This window comes from Muntiacus reevesi, chromosome 4 (genome assembly GCF_963930625.1).
Source record: "Muntiacus reevesi chromosome 4, mMunRee1.1, whole genome shotgun sequence".
Taxonomy (NCBI): Eukaryota; Metazoa; Chordata; class Mammalia; order Artiodactyla; family Cervidae; genus Muntiacus; species Muntiacus reevesi.
Window position 1 is genome coordinate 84,462,967 of NC_089252.1, and position 22,220 is coordinate 84,485,186.

The window sequence follows — 22,220 nt, forward strand, 5'->3', positions numbered from 1 at the left end:
TTGGAGTTTCAGCTTCAACATCAGTCCTTCCAATGAACACCCAGGACTGAGAGAATTTTGGCTTATCTCTTGCTCTCTTATTCTAGGTCCTATTGAAAACCAATCCTGTCAACTGTATCTTCAAACTGTCTGGCACAGACCCTTATCTCCTCAACTTCATCATTGCCTCCCCTGTACAGTCCTTTACTGCCTCTCACATGAATTATTGCAGTTGCCTTCTATCATAACTTTATTTTCTTCTTCTTTTCTCTATATCAGGCTCTTTTATATATAACAGCATTTGATTTTTACTCTGCTTGAGGAAGAAAGGCTTTGGGGTTTTAGGACAAAGCCTTTACAATGGCTTTTCTTAGAACCCACAGGCTCTTGTTCTGGTCTTATGTGCTACTGGTATCTTTCTTGCTCAATTTACCCTTGAAAGAGCAGGCATCCCCTGGACCAAGGCCTGTGCGCTGATGACTTCTGCCAGAGGCTGCATGGCTCACTCCCTCAGCATCTTCACGTTTTTCCTCAAGTATAATCATCTCTGGAAAGCCTTTACTGGTCACCTTTCAGAAAATTGAATACCTACTGGTCCTGACACTCCCTTCTCTGCTTCATTTCCTTCCTAGCACATTCTATCTTCTTATGTTATGTACAGGTTACTTACTTGTTTTTTTATGATTCTTCATGACAATAATGCAAGTTCAATAAAAACAAGAACTTTTGCATTTTTTAAAAAACAATGTTATACTCCTAGAGCTTAAAAGAATGCTTAGTACACAGCAGGTTTCCAATAAAAACTACTTCAGTTTTGCTTGTTTTTTTAGGCCAGGACTATGTTGGGTTTGTTTGTTTGATTTGACACAGACAAGAAGTGAGCAGATGCTGTTGAAACAATGAAGCCAACAGATACGCTATGCAGAGCTTCCACAAACCTTCAATTTATAAAATTTGCAATGTTTGTGAAGTGCAATAAGATGAGGCATACCGTTACTGTATATTTATCAATGCTAATTTTTTTTTTTTTCATTTTGTAATTTCCATGTTTCTAGTTGAGGCCTTTCCTTTTTTGCTTAGAGAAGTTCCTTTACCTTTTCTTATAAAGCTGGTTTGGTGGTGCTGAATTTTTCCAGTTTTTGGTTGTCTTTGTTGTTGTTGTTTAGTTGCTAAGTCATGTTCAGCTCCTTGCAACCCTATGAACTGTAGCCCATCAGATTGCGCTGGCCATGGGGTTTCCCAGGCAAGAATACTGGAGTGGGTTGCCATTTTCTTCTCCAGGGGATCTCTCCTCATAAACTTTATCTTTCCATCAATTCGGAACAAGTGTCTTACTGGTTAGAGTATTCTTAGTTGTAGGTTTTTTCTATTTCATCACTTTAAATATATTGTGCCACTTCCATCTGGCCCGCAGAGTTTCTGCTGAAAAATCAGATATAGCCTTTATGGGAGTTCTCTTGTATGTTACTTGTTGCTTTTCCCTTGCTGCTTTTAGTATTTTCTCTTTATCTATATTTTTTCCATTTTAATTATAATGTGTCTTGGTATGTTCCTCTGTGGGTACATCCTGTTGGCATGGGATTCCTGGACTTATGTAATTGCTTCCTTTCCCAGGTTAGGAAAGTTTCTAGCTATTAAATCTTCATATGTATTCTCTGCCCCTTTCTGTCTTTCTTCTTCTTCTGGGAAAATTATAATGCAAATATCAGTGTGCTTGATGTTGCCCCAGAGCTCTCTTAAGCTATCCTCTTTTCTTTGCATTCTTTTATTTATTTATTTACATTCAGCATCAGTGATTTCCACTGCTCTGTCTTCCAGCTCACTGATCTGTCTCTCTGTGCCATTTAATCTACTGTTGATTCTTACTACAGTATTTTTCATTTCATTTACTATATTATTCATCTCTGACTATTCTTTATACTTTCTCTTTGTGATTCCATGGACTGTAGCCTCCCAGGCTCCTCTGTCCATGGGATTCTCCAGGCAAGAATACTGAAGTGGTTTGCCATTCCCTTCTCCAGGGGATCTTCCTGACTCAGGAATCAAACCTGGGTTTCCTGCATTGCAGGCAGATTCTTTACCATCTGAGCCACCAGGGAAACCCTTATACTTTCTAAATCTACGTTAAAAACTTCTAACTTCTTGCTCTATGCAGCTCATTTTGCCTAAGTCACTATTTTTATGTTTATGTGACTGGTAGGTTGGTGACATTTCCCAACTTTGGAGAAGTGACCTTCTGCAGAAGTCCTGTGTGTCCCTGTAATGCACTCCCCTCTTTCCACTGGAGCTATATGCTCTGTGGGGTCTCCCATGATGTCCACGTGGGTCCTGATACGTGGATATGTGGACGGTCCGGTAGTCTTGAACAGCCCCTGTTCAGGTCGGTTGCCAGGCCCTGCCTTGTGAGGAGGCTGCCACCTGCTGCTTGGTGGGGCTGGGTCAGGAAGCCATGGAGCCTAGAACCACCGGTACCCCAACCCACTTGGGCTAGTTCTGGCATATTGGTGGGCAGAATCAGGGTCCAGAAGACTCTGGGGGCTGACACAGCCCACTAGTGGGTGAAACCAGATCATGAGATTAGCTTTACCAGGTCCTGGAGTCCTGGGCATTGGTTGCAGGGCTCGGATTCCAGGGTTGGTCTCAGGTTGCTCGCTGGGGATAAGGGGAGGCAGGAGAGATACAGTTCCTATCACAGTTGAGTACAGGTTCCGGGGAGTCCTGAGGCTTGTGTCGGCCTGCTGGTGGGCAGGACCGGGGTGCAGCTGGTTTTAGGACACCATCCGGCCTGCTGGAGTCAGCATTGTGGCTTTCTTGAATGTAATGTCTGCACCCTGGTCCAGAGACAAGGGCAGGCTGCTCGGAGGATCGGGTCGGAACAGGGGATCTGGGACTGCTGCCTGCCCTCTAGTGGCAGGGCTGTGTCTACAGAAGGCTGTATTTCTGTTGATAAGTGGAGTTACGTCCCCACCCAGTTAGTTGCTTGGTGTGAGACGTCCCCCACCACTGACATCCACGGGCTATTGGGTGTGGCCAGGTCTTTGTGCTCAGGAATCCATAGCACCTGCGTCAGGTGGAAGGAAATTCCAAGAATGTCTGTCGCCAGAGTCCAAGTCCTGAGGATGAGCCCCGGTCACCCCCTGTTCCTCCAGGAAACTCTTTAAGCCCAGCAGGTAGGTCTGACCAAACCTCCTGTCAAATTATTGCTTTTTCCCTGGGTTCCAGAGGATGTGAAATTTTGTGTGTGACCTTTAAGAGTGAAGTCTATTTCTCCCATCCTTTGGGACTCACAAAATTAAGCCCAGCTGGCCTTCAAAGAGGCTTCCCTGGCAGATGGTAAAGAATCCACCTGCAACGTGAGAAGCCTGGGTTCTGTCTTTGGGTTGGGAAATCCCCTGGAGGCGGGCTTGGCAACCCACTCCAGTATTCTTGCCTGGAGAATCCCCATGGACAGAGGAGCGTGGTGGGCCACAGTCTATGGGGTCACAAAGAGTCGCACACGACTGAGTGACTAGGCACAGAACAGGCCTTCAAAGCCGAACACAATGGGGGCTTGTCTTCTGGTGCAGGACCCCTGGGCTGGGGAGCCTGGTATGGGATTCAGACCTCTCAATCCTGCAGGAGAACTTTTGCAACATAATTATTCTCCAGTGTGTGGTGACCCACCCAGAAGCATGGGGCTTGACTGTACTTTGAGTTTGCCCCTTCTACCTGTCCCATTGTGGCCCCTTCTTTATTCTTTAGTTATGGAAGATCTTTTCTGTTAGGTTTTGGTCTTCTCCGTCAATGATTATTCTACAAACTGCTATGATTTGGGTGTGCCCGTGAAAGGAGGTAAGCTCACCGTCTTTCTCCTCTGCCATGCTTTTTACATACAGAACTATGTTCTATCCTACAACAATCTAACCCCAGTGCTTAGTATATGACTCATGGTTGACTCAATGAATATTGTATAATACATATATTGTATTATATATTGTATTATACACTAATCTTTAGAAAGTGCTTTATAGATCTTTGATGACTGACTACTTATTTGTGTGGAGGGTCTCTTGGATTGCTCAAAGTGATTTTGATGCAAGGTATTTGAGGATGGTACCTGCAGAAACACTGGGACAAGGATAGGCTAAAAAGAAAGAGGGAAAAACCCACTCTGATTTCTTTGATCATTTCTCCCTTATCTTGGGATTTCTGCTTGAGTTTCAGTTGAAACACGTGATGCAATATAATCAGCAACATGTGTTTTCCATCTTGGATGTTATCATTTAGTTAGTGAAAGTATATGAGACGCCTCCTCTCACAGATCCACAGGGTGTCTTCACTAGAAAACAATAGACAACCACCTGCAGCTTTTTATCCTTCATCATCCACTCCCATGACCCGTTCAATGTGACCTCAGTTTTAACATCAGAGCGATAAAGAATTTGTGTTTGGCTTCGTGTGACTATATTTAAGGGACACATGTAATATAAACATACTCAAATATAATGAGTAGAAAGGGTTGGAAAGAGTCAGGCGCTACTGAACTCACACATGTGCAGTTTTAACATTCTTAAACTTCCAAATTAATGATAGGTCATGTTGAAATGTCTATACTTTTCTTACTGAATCGTCCTCTTTTCCTCTTCATATCCTTCTTCATTTCCTTTTCCCCCCTTTCTTCTCTCCTGCCCCAGCTCCCCGTTCCTAAACTCCTTTTTTGCTTTCCTTCACCCCGATTTCTCTTTTTTTCCCTCTCTTGTCCTCTGGTGGAACTGTGGATCTCTGAGTGTATGGATGACAGCAGGCCCCAGCATCTTCCATGTTATGCTCAGGGTTCTGAGCACAGCGTGCCTTTGGCCCAGGCAGGTGGGGAAGCTGAGAGAAACAGGCTAGCCATCTGGAGATGAACATATGGGTGGTGTGGCACACATTCTCACAATTGTCGGCTGCGGAGATCAGAAATAGAAAGGGGAATTTTGACTCCTCTTAATCAAAGCCAAGAAAAAGAGGAATTTGAAAGGGATACCAATGTGAAAGGATCCCTATTTGAAAAAGAAGAATAGGTTTCCTACATTTTCATATGAGACTGAATTTTTTAACTTTAGAGATAGTTCCACTTTTATTTAACTCTCGAGTGCCTTTCTTTTTTATCTTATCATCATCTTCATTGTCATTATCTTAATAGCTACTATATTAGCAGCTTGTTGGTGTCTAGCCGCTAAGTCCTGTCCGACTCTCTGTGGCCCCATGGACTGTAGCTCGCCAGACTCCTCTGTCCTTGGAATTCTCTAGACAGCAATACTGGAGTGGGTTGACACTTCCTTCTCCAGGGGATCTTCCTGACCCAGGGACTGAACCTGCATAGGCAGGCAGATTGTTTACTGCTGAGCCACCAGGGAAGCCGTATTAGCAACTTAATGAAATGCTAATTGTTTACTATAGCAATTCCATTAATTTTAAGATGAAAAGAACAACTTTGGGAATTTTTTTCTTTCCTTCTGGTAGCCAGATTCCAATTCAGATAAACTGAAACAGAATCTTGGATATTGATTACAAGAGGTACAAAATAGTGTGGAAAATGGAGTAGGTTTTTTTCTTAAAAATAACACTCCCTAGGTTTATTTTAATAAATACTAACTAAAGTTGGTATATTTATAAAAAAAAAATTCTGTCCTTGAACTCAGGAGTGCTGTGTTTTAGTTCTAAGTTTGATCTTTGCCAGAGCTTTAATCAAATAACATTGGTTTTGAGGCTCTATTGCCTCATCTCAAAAACAAAGAGATCAAAATAAAAGATTTCTATAATCAGATATCTGGTGATGGAAGTTATATATATATTTTTTGCTATAAGTGAAAACAAATAAAATGCATAAAATTGGGCTTTTGTATTATATACTAAAACAGACAGAGAATTTTGTTAGAAAATGTAATAAGTTGCCTGGTAAAAGAGATTAGAGTGGTGGTCTTATAATTACAAGGAATGGTTCCATGATGGCTATTTTATTAGCTAATCTACTCTCTATAGAACTGTATGAACAAGAAAGTTGAATGGCATGTATAGAGGGAAAAAAATTATTAACTTGACTATTGGACTTATTTCTGGACATATCATTTTCAGAGTTATTTACCTAGACAATGAAAACCCTATTCAAGGAGGAGTGAATGGGGTTATAAAAGATCAGAAAACATTTAACATAAAGGTTGATTGAATAAACAAATGTCATTATTATTTCTAAAGTGAGAACATCTGAGTCAGAGTGGGGAGCATGATGCTTCTCCTCAAAGATCTGAAGGGACATTAGGTAGAAAATGAGTTACACTGCTTGATGTGGACAAAAGGAAGTCCACTCATGTCTTCCAAAAATATTTATTGAGTAGATATTATGTGACAAACCATAAGTTAGATGCCACAGATCAGATATTGAGCATAAACAAATATAACACCCATCAGTTCAGTTCAGTTCAGTCGCTCAGTCATGTCCGAATCTTTGTGACTCCATGGACTGAAGCACGCCAGGCCTCCCTGTCTATCACCAACTCCTGGAGTTTACCCAAACTCATGTCCATTGAGTTGGTGATGCCATCCAACCATCTCATTCTCTGTTGTCCCTTTCTCCTCCTGCCTTCAATCTTGCCCAGCATCAGGGTCTTTTCTAATGAGTAAGTTCTTCGTATCAGGTGGCCAAAGTATTCGAGTTTCAGCTTTAGCATGAGTCCTCCCAATGAATATTCTGATTTCCTTTACAATTGACTAGTTTTATCTCCTTGCAGTCCAGGGGACTCTCAAGACTCTTCTCCAATACCAGAGTTCAAAAGCATCCATTCTTCAGCACTCAGCTTTCTTTATACTCCAACTCTCATCCATATATGACTACTGGAAAAACTATAGCTTTGACTAGATGGACCTTTGTCAGCAAAGTAATGTCTCTTTTTAATATGCTGTCTAGGTTGGTCATAGCTTTCTTCCAAGGAGCAAGTGTCTTAATTTCATGGCTGCAGTCACCATCTGCAGTGATTTTGGAGCCCAAGAAATGAAGCCTGTGACTGTTTACATTGTTTCCCCATCTTTGCCATGAAGTGATGGGTCTGGATGCCGTCATCTTAGTTTTCTGAATGTTGAACTTTAAGCCAACTATTTCACTTTCTTCTTTCACTTTCAACAAGAGGATCTTTAGTTCCTCTTTGCTTTCTGCCATAAGGGTGGTGTCATCTGCATATCTGAGATTACTCTGCATATTTATAGAAAAGTCTGGCCAGAATCTAATAAACCCTAGAAATAAATATAAAATTATAAGTATAAGTGCTTTGTAGGAGGAAAATTGATCTAGATAGGGAGGTCAGGGATTGTTTCCTGGGGAAGAAACCACTGGAATCTGGAACATGAATGAATAAGAAGGAATTAACTTAGCAAAATAATCATTTTGTGCGTGTGTATATATGTGTGTTCTTGAGGATATGGTTAAAATAGAAGAGGTTTTCTTTTAGGTAGAAGGAAACAGCAATGCTAAGGTCTTATCATAGGAGGGTCATGGTCTAAAAGAGAAACCAAACAGGTGATTAACACAGGTTGGCAGAGTGTGTGGAGTGAGTTGAGGCTATATAAAAGAGCTGAAACACTTAAGATTTCATAGGTCATATGAATTGTGATCAGCATCCATTGAAGTGTGACATGGGATGAAGCATGTGACATCATTACATAATTATTTAGATAAGTGTAGTGTGAAAACTATTGAAAGAGACAGAAAAATGCTGTTGGTAAATCGGTCAAGAAGCTTCCCATTCCAGACAAGAGACAGTGAAACTTAAATGGTCATGGATGGGAAGTCGGTATATGTGGGAGAGTTTAAGGATAAAGAGCAACATAATTTTTTCTTGAACTGTACAATGAGAGAGGGAAAGGGAGGGTGTCAAGAGTGACTCCTGGGTTTCCAGCTTGTGCAAGCTCTAGATGATGGTGATTTCCTTGTTCCCTGGTAAGATTATGCAGAGGAGACCGAGTTTAAAGACTTGCTGTAGATATTATGGGTTGAATTGAGTCTTGCTGAGCTTGTGCATCATGTTCAAAATTTTTAAATTACCAAGTCCTTACACACATACAGTCAGAGAGTTAAGTCACAGTTCAGCATTCATGAAAGCCAGAGTTGCTGAAAGACTGGGAGAGAAAGGGCAAATGAAGAAAGACCTTTGCAAAAGCAGCTTGACTCTTCTTAGTCTTGATCTTGTTTTAAACCAATGCTGAGTCAAGCATAAAAGAGCCCTTAGCAAATATTCAGCAAGGACCCACTGTGACATTACCCAGAGGTCTGTATTCAAGGTTGAAAGTACTACCAGAAGAAATTCGCTTGCCTATGTCTTCCTTGCTTGGCGCTAAGCCTCAGTGCCTGCTGACAACTCAAGCTGTTAATAAAAAGAGGGCAGCCTTTTCCCCCACGTCAACAATAAAATATATAAATAAAACACCACGTGAAGAAAGGCATAAGGCGAAACAAGTAAAGAAATAGCTGAGAAAGGAGAAAGCAAAGTCAATAAATGCTATCGATTGAGGATGTTTTAAGAATGTAAACATTCAATATTGAAAAGAAAACAGAAACATAATTGTAGATGCTGCTTAATATTTGCACAGCCTTCATTAGAATGCTCAGTACAGTTAACATTTTTTTAGGAAAACCTTTCTGCACAAACATAATGTGCATATGATTTAAACGATGTTCTCTTCAGTTGTCTGAACTACTGTATAAAATAGCTCCAAATTCCCACTGACTGCTAGGACCTCTCCAAGTTATTTAAAATAGAAACTGTAGGACATTTTGAAGTTTTACAGTTGGTATACAATCCTACTTTTAATATCTCCAAGTTTTTAAAATTTTGTGTTTGGCAGTACACTATGCTGTGGAAAATTGTAGCTTGTCTTTTTCAAATATCTTGGGTTTATGACAGAAAGACATCACTAAGAAATCAATCATTCTCCAGGTTGAATCTTTTCCATTTTTGTTTCAGAAATATCAGCAACTTCAAGCTTTTAAAATGATCATTTCTTTGGTAGCTTATAGGCTGTTAAATCATGCAAATAATTAATGATGTAATTAACACATAAAGCAACACTTGCAAAATTTTGTACTATGAAAATTAGCTAGACTTTTACAGTAAATAGACAATAAAATCCAAAGAAAAGAGAAGTAAAGAATACATACTGAGATTTTGTTTTTTGTGTGGTTTTACCACAACTAGAGGAAAAATTTTAATTGACCTTTGTGGTGGACATGAGAACAAAATAACATAAACATTTATAATACTAATTGATCAGTTGGTATACTTACTATTGACTACAGCTGTTAAGTCCAGTTTTCTGACATATCTTCGGTTGAGAAGGAAGACCAATTATAATGGATTGCAGAGGGGAAATTTATTTCTAGGAAAAAGTGGGAAGTTGTGCTGAGGACCCTGGCTTCAGGCAAGCTCCTTTTAAATCCCTACACTCTAGGAGATAATCTAATTGTTCCCTCAACCAAATTTTCCCTTTCTCCTCCACAACCCCTGTCCCACCATCAAAACTAGCTCAGCCCTGCCGTGTTTCCACCACTTTTTTTTTCTATGATCTTTCCTCCTTAACAGCAGCCCTCCTGGTTGATAATATGTTATGCACTTTTTATTTCATAAGCGTTTCTTTCCTTCGTTAGAACTGAATCTTATCATTTCTGATTATATTCCTGTTTCCTAGAAAAATGACTAGCAGTTTCAAGGACTCAAACAATTTATTTTTAAAAAGTAAGTCCTTATGTGCCAGGAATAATTGAAGGTGCTTCATATATTTATTTTCTTTAATACTTCAATGAAAGTGAAAGTGAAGTCGCTCAGTCATGTCTGACTCTTTGCGACCCCATGGACTGTAGCCTACCAGGCTCCTCCATCCATCCATGGGATTTTCCAGGCAAGAGTACTGGAGTGGGGTGCCATTTCCTTCTCCAGGGGATCTTCCCTACCCAGGGATGGAACCCAGGTCTCCTGCATTGCAGGCAGACGCTCTTACCATCTGAGCCACCAGGGAAGTCCTAATACCTCAGTAGGTTTAGCTCATAATAAACACTCAGTAAAACTAATTTTTGTTAAAATAAAGCAAAATATTCTTCCAGTGTAAGGATATGCTTGAATCCCAGCTAAGTCTACCCAACTCTATTGGTTGAAATATTTCCAGTGACTTATTTATTGATAAATGACTATTTGGCCAAATTTACTACATCAAACATAGAAAAAGCAAGAAAACTCCAGAGAAACTTCTGCTTCATTGACTACGCTATAACCTTTGACTGTATGGATCACAACAAACTGTGGAAAGTTCTTAAAGAGATGGGAATATCAGACCACCTTACCTACCTTCTGAGAAACCTGTTTGCAGGTCAAGAAGCAATAGTTAGAACCAGACATGGAACAATGGACTGGTTCCAAATTGGGAAAGGAGTATGTCAAGGCTGTATATTGTCACCCTGCTTATTTAACTTATATACAGAGTACATCATGTGATGCCTGGATGGATGGAGCACAAACTGGAATTAAGATTGCTGGGAGAAATATTGATAACCTCAGATATGCAGATGACACCACCCTTATGACAGAAAGCAAAGAGGAACTAAAGAGCCTGTTGATGAAAGTGAAAGAGAAGAGTGAAAAAGCTAGCTTAAACTCAACATTCAAAAAATTAAGATTATGGCATCCAGTCCCATCAATTCATGGCAAATAGATGGGGAAACAAAGGGTGTGAAAGTGTTAGTGCCTCAGTCATGTCTGACTCTTTGTGACCCCACCAGGCTCCTCTATCCATGGAACTCTCCAGGCAAGAATACTGGAGTGGGTAGTCATTCCTTTCTCCAGGGGATCTTCCTGACCCAGGGATCAAACTCAGGTGTCCTGCATTGCATGTAGATTCTTTACCATTGAGCCACCTGTGAAGTCCTATGTTTGCAGTCACAGGTACATAGTTAACTAGATCCTACTAGAAGTATAATACCAAATTGCATTTGTGCTTAGGTGGCTCAGTGATAAAGAATCTGCCTGCAATACAGGAGGCCCGGGTTTGATTCCTGGATCGGGGAGATCCGCTGGAGAAGGAAATGGCTACCCATTCCAGTATTCTTGCCTGAAAAATTCCATGCATTGAGGAGCTTGTTGGGGTACAGTTCATGGGGTTGTAAAGAGTCAGACATGACTGAGCGACTAACCCACTACTATGTCTGGGATCAGAGCTATGCAAAAGATGTGTCCATAAATGTCTATACACATTAAGTATGTTGATGGGAATAAATACAGTATACAGAAAATGGAAAGGACAGAAATAAGTAAATTTTGTGAATGACAACTGTCTATAGTAGGTGCTATTGACTAAATTATGCCCCCTCCATTCAAATGTTAATCCTGAACCTCCAGAGTGATTATGTTTGGAGATAAGGCTTGTAGAAAGTAATTAAGATGAAATGAGGGACTTCCCTGGTGATTCAGTGGTTAAGCCAATTCGGAAGATGAGGGTTCTATCCCTGGTTGGGAACTGAGATCCTACATACCATGGGGCAACCAAGCCTGTGTGCCACGAGTACTGAGCCTCTGAGCTCTAGAGCCAGGGCCTGGCAAGGAAGGTTGACGATCCCTGTGCCACAACTCAGATCCTATGCAGGCAAATAAATGTATGAATAATTTTTGAAAAGATTAAATAAGATAGTAAGAGTGGTGGTGTAGCCCCATAGGATTCATCGCCTTATAAGAGAGAGCAATCTCTTTCTCTCTTTGCACGCACCAGCCAAGGAAAGAACTTGTGAGAGCCCAGCAAGAAGTTGGCTGTCTGAGAGCCCAAAAGAAATGTTTCTCCAGGAATCAAACCAGTGGACACCTTGAACCAGCCTCCATCGCTTTGAGGAAGAAATATCTGTTGTTTAATGTCCCAGTCTATGATACTTTGTTATGGCAGCCTGTGTGACTAATACACCTGGTACTATTATTCTCTCCCATTGTATGGATGAGGAAATTGAGGCACAGAGAAGTTAGGTATTCTGCCTGAGGTTGTAGAGCTAGGAGGTAAAGATGCTAGAATTTGAATTCAGTACAGTATAATCCCAGAGCCCATCCTATTAACCATTTATCTAGCTTCCAGGCATTAAGTAAGTAAAAGAGCGCAGATACAAAGAAAACATGTCAAGGAGAGAAAGCAAAGAGTGAATATGAGCCTCGAGATACAAGTAAAGGTCAAATCAATCAAGGGCTTTTAAAAGATGTCCTACTTTCCTGAGAGCGAAAGGAAGCCGTTGAAAGGCTTTAAGCAAGGGGAACAGACGATGAGATGATGGATGAGATGTGGATTCTAAGAGACCACTGTAGCCATAGTCTATTTGTTAAAAATTATTGAAAAGACTTGATCTCAAGGGTGAAATAAAAGTGATCATTTGGAATCTCTTTGAAATCCTTATCTTTTCCACAACTCAGTTTAGTGCCTGCCATATCACTGTAACCCAGAACTGTGTTAATGAGGCAAGGGAGTTCAACTTCTCCAAAGAGGTTAGGGATATGAGGTTTGCCTGCTCAACAATCTCAGTTGCAAGTAAAAATAGTGCATTATTTTCCCCTTGCTATCATAGCAAATTACCACAGACTTAGCAGATCAAAGCAATTGAAATCTATTATCTTATGGTTCTGTAGGTCTGAAGTTCAAGAAGATTATGGCTGGTCTGGTTCCATTAGTGCTACACAATTGTAGGAATGGGATCACCATTTCATTGCTGGTTGTCTGATAAGTCATTCATTCTCATCTGCTGGAGCCCATATTTCCAGGCTTTTGGCCTCTTTCAAAGCCAATAATGCAATGCAGGCAGGAGACACGGGTTCAACCCCTGGTTTGGAAAGATCCCCTGGAAAAGGGAATGGCTACCCTCACCAGTATTCTTGCCTGGAAGAATTCCATGGACAGAGAAGCCGGATGAGCTACAGTCCATGGGGTCACAAAGTGTCAGATACAACTGAGCAACTTTCACAAAGCCAATAATGGTTAGGGTCCATATCTAATTCTTCTCTTCCTGCCTTATCTCTCCAATGCATGTCCTCTGCCTCAATATTCTGTCTTTTGATTTCAAGGACCTATATCATTACATTGAACCTACCCAGATCATCTGAAATAGTCTCCTTAATTTAAGATGAACTGATCGGTAATCTTAATTGTAACTGCAAAATCCCTCCGACAGCATTAACTAGATTAGTGTTTAAATAAGCAAAGGGTAGGGTTTTGTGGTAAATGTGCCTAAAGCAAATGGTTTCCATTTCTTTGGACATATCTTTTAAAATTAATTATATAGCATGGACAATGTTCTTGAACATATTTTTTGTTGTTTAGTTTCAGTCACTATCAATACACATTTTTCCAATCTTCCACTAGTCATAAAACAAGAGTTAGATAAAAACACATTCTCTTGAAAGGAATCATAATTTCTAATGCTAAGAGTGGATATGTCATTACATGCAGAGCCATTATATATGGATAGAGATTGAAAGCCTAGAAATAAATTTCTTAATATGATAAATTAAGATATTCTACTCATTCCAATTATCTTTCCAGCAACCCATCATTCTTCTGGGATTTCATTTTGCTATTTCAGATATAAGTGACATATTTTATTCAGTCAGAGCCACATTCATAATTTCATAGCAAAATATGACAAAAAACAAGTGCACTTTAGATGATAGATGGTGAAACTTGGGAGTAGGAACAAATTCTGATTTCGCTTATTTTTACTATATATGCAGCTACCTCCAGCAATGAAGGGAGCAATGGTATGTCATGGTAAATGTCTCTGTCCTAAAGGAAGGAGTAATTAGTCAATGTTAGTATTTTGTATGAATCTTCATGCTTCATCTAAATCAGTCTCTGTAAAGAGATGAGGTGCTTCAGAAATGCCCTTAAGGCAGCTACCAAATAATATCCATGATTTTGAAGGAGTTAATGTGTACCCCTTAGATAGGAGCTTATCTGAAGGTAACTAAGGCATTTGAGAATATTCTCTAAGGTATTATAAATACAGATAAAACCTAAAAATGACATTTAGTTCTGCATACAGATGAAAAAATAAATTAAGTGTTATTTAATGGATTCCAAATCTATACCACTTTCCCTCCAATAAAAAAAAAAAAAAAATCAGGTAAGATTTAGTGAAGAGCTAAACATCTTTCTAATTTCAAAGAGTTTTGAAAAATAACCATGCATCCCAACAACTAATAGGGAATTAAGTTTATCTTTCCTTAAACACAAACAATAAATCTAGGAGCCAGTGTGAACAGTTATTTTTCAATTTGCCCTACAGTGTTCCTAAAGTCATGCATCTCATGTTTTACGCTTTCTGTAGGGGACCAGAAAAAATGCAGAGGGAATGCTAATTACATGCCCATTATAGGATTGTACAACATGCTGTTTGATTACTAGGCACTAAAATCTATGCAAGTGAGGAATTGAGGGTCAGAAGTTATGAAACACAAGAATGAAAAAGAGGTCAAAAATCCCACACATCTTCTCTGTTTAACCAGTAAGTGGAGAGATGATGAAGTTTAGATGTGTTTTATTTTGATTTCATGTTAAATGCATAGTGTAACTCAAAGGGCATTGCATTGATTCTCACATATTGTTTGAATTCTTTACCAGCTTCCCTGGTAACTCAGCTGGTAAAGAATCTGCCTGCATGGCAGGAGACCCCAGTTCGATTCCTGTGTCAGGAAGATCCCTTGGAGAAGGGATAGGCTATCCACTCCAGTATTCATGGGCTTCCCTGGTGGCTCAGATAGTGAAGAACCCACCTGCAATGCAGGAGACCTGGGTTCTGTCCCTGGGTTGGGAAGATCCCCTGGAGGAGGGCATGGCGAGCCACTCCAGTATTCTTGCCTGGAGAATTCCCATGGAGAGAGGAGTGGCTACAGTACATGAGGTCGCAAAGAATCAGGCATGACGGAGCGACTAAACACGTGCTTAAACCACAGCACATGGTATGAACACTGTATATATGCATAGTAAGGACTTAAAGGTAGTCAGTGGTAGTATGGGAAGATGCCCTTGTCCTCAGTCAAATCCTTGTTACATCTATGCTGACTTAGAATAAAAAAAAAATTTACAAATTTCATCATCAACTGACTCCAAAATGTATACTATTTCCAAAGAGGCAAGGAATTTCCAAGCATGAATTGCTTATAATTTTTTTAGAAAGTCCAAATATAGTCACATTTTTATTGTGTTTATAGATACTCATCTTTCACAATAATACTAGTTAACACTGAGAAATGTATAGGTAACTGACGGTAGCATATGTCTCCTGATAGACAATAAAGTCCCTTTTCTGTAGTACAGGATGGTATATATACCTAATTTTACTTCACTGTCTGGGATCTGTCATCTTATGTGGATTCCCTGTAACTTCAAAATTTAATCTGATGCTCTCCCGTTAACCTGTTTCATGTTAATTTAATTATTAGGTGCGACAGAAGAACTGGGAAGGGTGGAGGAAAATTTTCCCTCCACGATCATCTGTTGAGGGAGTTAAATTTAGGTAGTATATTTGAAGCATTTACTAGAATGCTTGGCATATATTTGGCACACAATAATATTAGCTAATAATTTTGATAGAAGCACAAAGAGAGCAGTTTTAAGAAAATAATATCTCAGAGTTACAATCAATAGCAAAGTGCCATGTTGCTTCTAGAAGATTGTGTGTGTGCGCTTTATATCATGTCATTTAAGAATTACAGTCTACCTTTGAAAGGCTCTTAGGTTACAAAACAAAATGTAAGACAGGGTAGAATCAATGTGAATAAAATCACATTTAATTAATATTTCCCCCTTACTTAGTCCAGTGCTTTATGCATAGTTCACTTATGAGTAATGCTTGATGAATAAATAAATAAAGGGATGGAAAGATGAGTGTAAGTCTTCATCCGTAAGTGAAAAGTATTCTGAATCAGAGAAAAAGCACAGAATGATTATATTTTTGACATCTAATTTGAGCAGATTGCCAAGGAATAGTTCTAAAGATAAAGAAAAGTAGGGCAAAAAGAAGTATTTAAGTTTTTGCTTTTACTTCTTTTCTAAGGAAAAAGATTTTTTTCCCCCTGACATTAAGTATGAGCACAATTTGGAGAGAGCTTGTGCTATAGAGGAAAGAGACTCTATTAGTTTCTCCTGGTTTTGCCACAATCTAGCCATATGAGTTTAATCTCCCTAGAATTTTGGATTCCTCAGTTGTAAAATGAAGGAGTAGAATAATACTGACAAAGTTGAAAGTTTTACTTTCAAATTTTTGTTGTTTAGAAAAAAGAAACTATATATATATGTATTATTTATTTAAAGCCACTGTATCAGGGAGCAAGAGTGGTTTATTTTATGAAAATGCAACTTTAAGAAGTTAAATCTATTCTATTCTAGTGGGATTTAACTTGATTCTGAGATCCTGGCCACTACTAATCACAAAGGATCATTCACTCCTATTTTAGCTGGAGGCAATGGAACTCAGACTGCATACAAACAAACTGTCTTTAAATCTCAGCTCTTGCTAGCTGTGGCCAGATAATCTTTCTATTCCTTTTTATCCTCATCTTATAATGAGGGAATAAAAACAGTATATACTCTCTGAGGGTCTTTGAAGGATTGACTGAGTTACTGTAATATATTTAGTAAGCACCAATAAATGTCAACTGTCTAGATTCCCCGGTGGCTCAGTGGTGAAGAATCTGCCTGCCCATGCAGGAGACGCAGAAAACGCAGGTTCGATTCCTGGGTCAGGAAGATCCCCTGGAGTAGGAAATGGCAACCCACCCCAGTGTTCTTCCCTGGAAGATTCTATGGACAGAGGAGCCTGACAGGCTACAGTACAGAGTCACCTGTAGGTTGTAAAGTCAACATGGCTTAGAAACTGAACAAGAGCAACAAATTAATATTGAAACTTACAGTTGGTGAGAGGCGTTTCCAGAAGATGAATGGACAGCTGCTTTGTGTCGCTCAGCCTGTTCTACTAGACACAAGTCCTTTGCTGGCAGTGGCCATGCCTTTATTTATTCTTCAGCACAAATTGACAACAAATATATGCTGAGCTCCATCTATGTTCCAGGCTTCCCATGTGGCGCTAGTGGTGAAGAACCCGCCTGCCAGTGCAGGAGATATGAGAAACTCAGATTTGATCCCTGGGTCCAGAGGATCCCTTGAAGGAGGGCATGGCAACCCACTCCAGTATTCTTGTGTGGAGAACCCCCATGGACAGAGGAGCCTGGCAGGCTACAGTCCATATGGTTGCAGAGTTGAACATGACTGAAGTGATTTAGCACACACACACACACACACACACACAGAGACACACACACACACGCACACACATCCATGTTCCAGGCACTGTATAACCACAGACAATGCATTAGTGAGCAACTTACACATGGACCATGACCAAAGAGCTTGAGTGGGACAGATATAACAAAATCATCCAAAAATAAATGGCTGATTTCATTAATTTTATTTTTGTTTTATAGTCACATGACTATAACCAATCTTATGCTTATAAATATTTAAGAAAAACAAAAAAATATATGACAGGAGAAACATATTATTCAGTACAGTTCATTGTTTTGCCCTCTGCCTTCATATTTGGTCAAAAGAAGCCAACCTGATCTATATTATTTTTCTTTTTTTTTTTCTGGTCTATATTCTTTAAGACAGCCTTGTGAACCTCCATGAAATACTAAACTTGAGGTTTTTATTCATTTATACTAGCATTCAGCAGTGTTCTAAATACTAGAGATGCTTCAATGAACAAGACATAAAAGATTCCTGTTCTCAAGGCATCTATATTCTACATTGGAGAGACAGACAATTACCTAGAAAATAAATGGATACATAAATGAGTAGAACTATATTACAGTGAAAAGTGTTTTGCAGGAAATTAAAAACTAGACAAGTGATAATATGATAGTGTGTGCCTTGGTAACTGTATTAAGCTGACTGATTAAGAAAAAGCCTCTTGAAGGAAGTGACATTTGTGCTGAAAGCTGATTGATGAGAAGGAGCTTTTCATGGCAGGCAGTCATGGAAGAGGAGAATCCCAAGTAGAGGTAGCAGATTATTCAAAGGTCCAAAAGTGGGAACTTAGCATGTTGGAGGAACTGAAAACTCAGTGAGGTTGGAATGCAATGAGTAAGCAAGAGAAAGCTTGCAGCAGAGAGAGGAAGAATTTAAATCATATAGGACTTTGTAAGATAAAGTAGGGAGTTGAATTTTATTCTAAATGAAATGGATACCTGTTGCAAGTCTTTAAGTTGGTGTGGGAGTGGGCGGCTATCTGATGTGTAATTTAAGAATAATTTTTTGTAATTTAATATGTTGGGAAAGATTATAAAAATGAAAAAAAAAATAGAACAGAAACCATTAAGAAGTTTTGTCAGTGCTTCATACACCAGACAATGGTGGTTGGCGTGGAGATTTTTTAAAAAGAGAGTTATGGTTTGTTTTAAAGGTAAAGTTCATAGAAACTCCTGATACATTGGATGTAGTAGGTAAGGAAAAGGAAAGTATAAAGCATAAATTTGAGAATTTTGGCTCAGGAAATGAGACAGAAGGTGTTATCATTTAATCAGGTAAAGACTTACTGGAATGAGAGAAGGCTGAGTGTATTGACCAGATGTTGACAAGCTTTGCATAAGGGACCCGATAGTAAACATCTTTGCATGTGAAGGCCATACAGTCTTTGTTGCAACTACCCAATTCTACCACCACAGTGTGAAATAAACTATAGACAAAATGTAAAAAAAAAAGAGTAATAATAATGTGGTTGTATTCCAATTAAATTTTACTTAAAATTATGTGGAAGGTCAGTTACAGTTGTACTTTGCCAACAGATGGTATAGACAAATGGTATGTCATGTTAAGTTTGAAATGCATCTTAAACATCCAAATGAAATAAGCAATTGAATATTTAATCCTGGAGTTCTGAGGAGCAATCAAGACTCCAGTTTGAGATTTGGGATTTATCAGCATTTAGATTGTACTGAGTTCAAGCCCTAATGTTGAGTGTACACATAAAGATTTTTAAAAAAGGAGACTCAAGGATAATGTATTGAAGCACTCCAATATTTGAGGTAAGCTAGAAACTAATTACTACCAAGTCTTCAAACTTCCTAAGTGAAGCTCATGCCAAATTTAACAGATAGTGTCCAGGCCTCCTTCAAGAAGCACATCCCCCCACAGGTAGGACTTGGTGGCATCCACGTATGTGGCATAAGGGAGCTTAAAAGGAGATGGTTAGACCTGCAACTCTGTGCGTGTAGGCTCACAGGCTTAAAGAGATTGGTGTGTCCTGTGCCTCTAAGTCAATTATTCTTCTAATAAGATGGCAGGGAGAAGTGGGAGGGGTAAATTAATTCTCCCAAAGGAGCCTCATTCCTCTCATTTTTGATAACTTTCCCTAAGATTTCTCCTTGACTAAATACCTGGTTGAGATCGACAACAGTGCAATTTGGGGAGGCAGATAAATTTCTCTCTTTTCTTTTCTTCAAAATACCTTTAGATTGCAGATTTCCAAAAAAATGTGATGCAAATAGAAGTATTTACTAATACACAGCAAGGATCATATTGGTCAAATGGTGTGACTGGAGGGCAAATGAAATGTCCCATTTCTAAGTTTAGCTACATTATTCTAATAACAGTCTTCAGAAGTGATAAATAAAAAAATTTTTTTCTTCATTACTTTAATTTTCACACTTTTCCTAAGTTTTCTCTAATGAGAAAACTTGGTTAATACCAAGTTTACCAACATTATCTTGCAATTTATAGTACATAAACTATTGGAGGAATGGGAAAATTAGAAGTAATTAGCAAGAAAGACATCATCACGCTAGGAGGGAAAAGATTGGAACTGGACAATCAAAACAGATTGCAAAGATTGCATTTGCTTTCACTGATTCTATCTTGTGCTTTTTTGGTGAAGGACTAGAAGTCTCAAAAAATATGAGGATTCTTACATGTGGGACCTAAAATTTGGTAAAACTGACCTTGTAAGACAGAAACAGACTCATATACATAGAGAACAGACTTGTGGTTGACAAAGGCAGTGAGGGGGGTGGGGAGGGAGAGGAATGGACTAGGAGTTTGAGGTTGGCAGATGCGTACCATTACATTTGGAATAGATAAACAGCAATATCTAATGTATGACACAGGGAACTACTTTCAATATCGTGATAAACCACAGTGGAAATATTTTAAAAATGAATATGTGTGTATAACTGAATCCCTTTGCTTAGAGCAGATGGGCAAACATTGCAAATCAACTATTCTTCAGTTTAAAAACTGTGAAGATCTGTGGAATTATCTTTTTTAAAATGGTGTTGACCTTTATAAATCATAGCACCTTATATCTATACATGTCTGGCATTACGCAGTATATGTCATATGCATTATATGCATTATACACAATACCTTTCCATTATTTTTAATTTATGAATGAGGAATTAAATCCAGAGATGATGAACAACTTGGCTTAATTTAAACAAACAATGAAAAACCAAGAATGATGTCAGGTCTTGTTTACCTGTATTGTTTGCGCTTTCCTTTAACTAACAGACTCTAATCACTTACATTGATATGCATTCATTAATTCAGTTAATACTAAAGCTTGAGGCCAACTTTGTATCCATTCCGTGCTAGTACTAGCTATGTAGTACAAGGTATATTGTACTAGTTATAAAGCACAAATTGTCCTCCCCTTACTGGGCAAATAGATGGGGAAACAGTGGAAACTGTGGCTGACTTTATTTTTCTGGGCTGCAAAATCACTGCAGATGGTGACTGCAGTCATGAAATTAAAAGACGCTTACTCCTCGGAAGGAAAGTTATGACCAACCTAGACAGCATATTAAAAAGCAGAGACATTGCTTTGTCAACAAAGGTCCGTCTAGTCAAGGGTATGGTTTCTCCAGCAGTCATGTGTGGATGTGAGAGTTGGACTATAAAGAAAGTTGAGCACCAAGGAATTGATGCTTTTGAACTGTGGTGTTGGAGAATACTCTTGAGAGTCCCTTGGACTACAAGGAGATCCAACCAGTCCATCCTAATGGAGATCAGTCCTGGGTGTTCATTGGAAGGACTGATGCTGAAGCTGAAACTCCAATACTTTGGCCACCTGATGTGAAGAGCTGACTCATTTGAAAGGACCCTGATGCTGGGAAAGATTGAGGGCAGGAGGAGAAGGGGACAACAGAGGATGAGATGGTTTGATGGCATCACCGACTCGATGGACGTGAGTTTGGGTGGACTCCGGGAGTTGGTGATGGACAGGGAGGCCTGCCGTGCTGCGGGTCATGGGGTCGCAAAGAGTCGGACACGACTGAGCAACTGAACTGAACTGAACTACTGGGACTTGGAGTCTAGTTGACTACAAAGTAAACATTAACAAGTGAAGAAGTGTTCAAAATAATAACAAAACACTTATCATGAGAGTCATAAAATAAAAATGAGCAGGCTGCTCTTAGACAAAAAATATGGGTAGGTCTAATTTGAAGTGGCAAATAATAAGTATAAATCTCTCAAACGTGGTGAAATTTAAGCAGAAATCTAGAAATTGAGAACAGGCTAGTATATGAAATGTGGGAGAAGCAATATTCTAGATAAAAGGAAGTTGTGGCAAGGAAAAGTTTTGATAGGTTTTCGAAAAACTGAAAATTTGCCAGTGCAATGAAAATTAAAAGCACAAAGGAGAGGCCATCGGAAGAAGCTGGAAAGGTGGTCAGGGGCTCCAAGAAGGAAAGTATTCCTTGTCATAAAGGGAGTTTACATTTTGTTCTAGGTTCAGCAGGAAGTCAGTGTACTGTTTCCAGGGGAAAATGGCATCATTCTTTTAGGAGATGGTCTTAACAATGCTGCTACATAAGTAAGAGAAGTGTTGTGATGCCTAGTAGGCTACAGCATGAAAAGATGGAGAGACCTCAGGTAATTTGCTTCAGTTATAGCGCTATTTAGGCACAAACTGCTCATCTAGGTTTCTCTGCCTAGCCTGGTGGAAATATCCACAATAAACTTTAATATGAGAATGAATACCTCATGGTTTAAAAATAGCTACACAGTTTCTGAAACTCTGTTGTCAAAATGTGTAACTCCTGAGCAGCAGAGAAAAAGTCAACTTTCAGCAGCAGATTGCAGTTTTATAGCTTCAGAAAGTTTAAAATCAAACTGCTTATGGGATTTTTGGCTATGGAACACTGTTTATAGGATTTGTCCTC

At 39.2% G+C, this 22,220-nt stretch overlaps 1 non-coding gene across 1 annotated transcript; it reads right to left on the reverse strand.

The window, feature by feature from the left end:
• Positions 1 to 9,929: 9,929 nt before the first annotated feature.
• On the reverse strand, positions 9,930 to 10,002 carry TRNAC-GCA (transfer RNA cysteine (anticodon GCA)). Its single transcript has one exon. It is a non-coding gene; the product is annotated as a tRNA-Cys (tRNA).
• Positions 10,003 to 22,220: the final 12,218 nt, after the last annotated feature.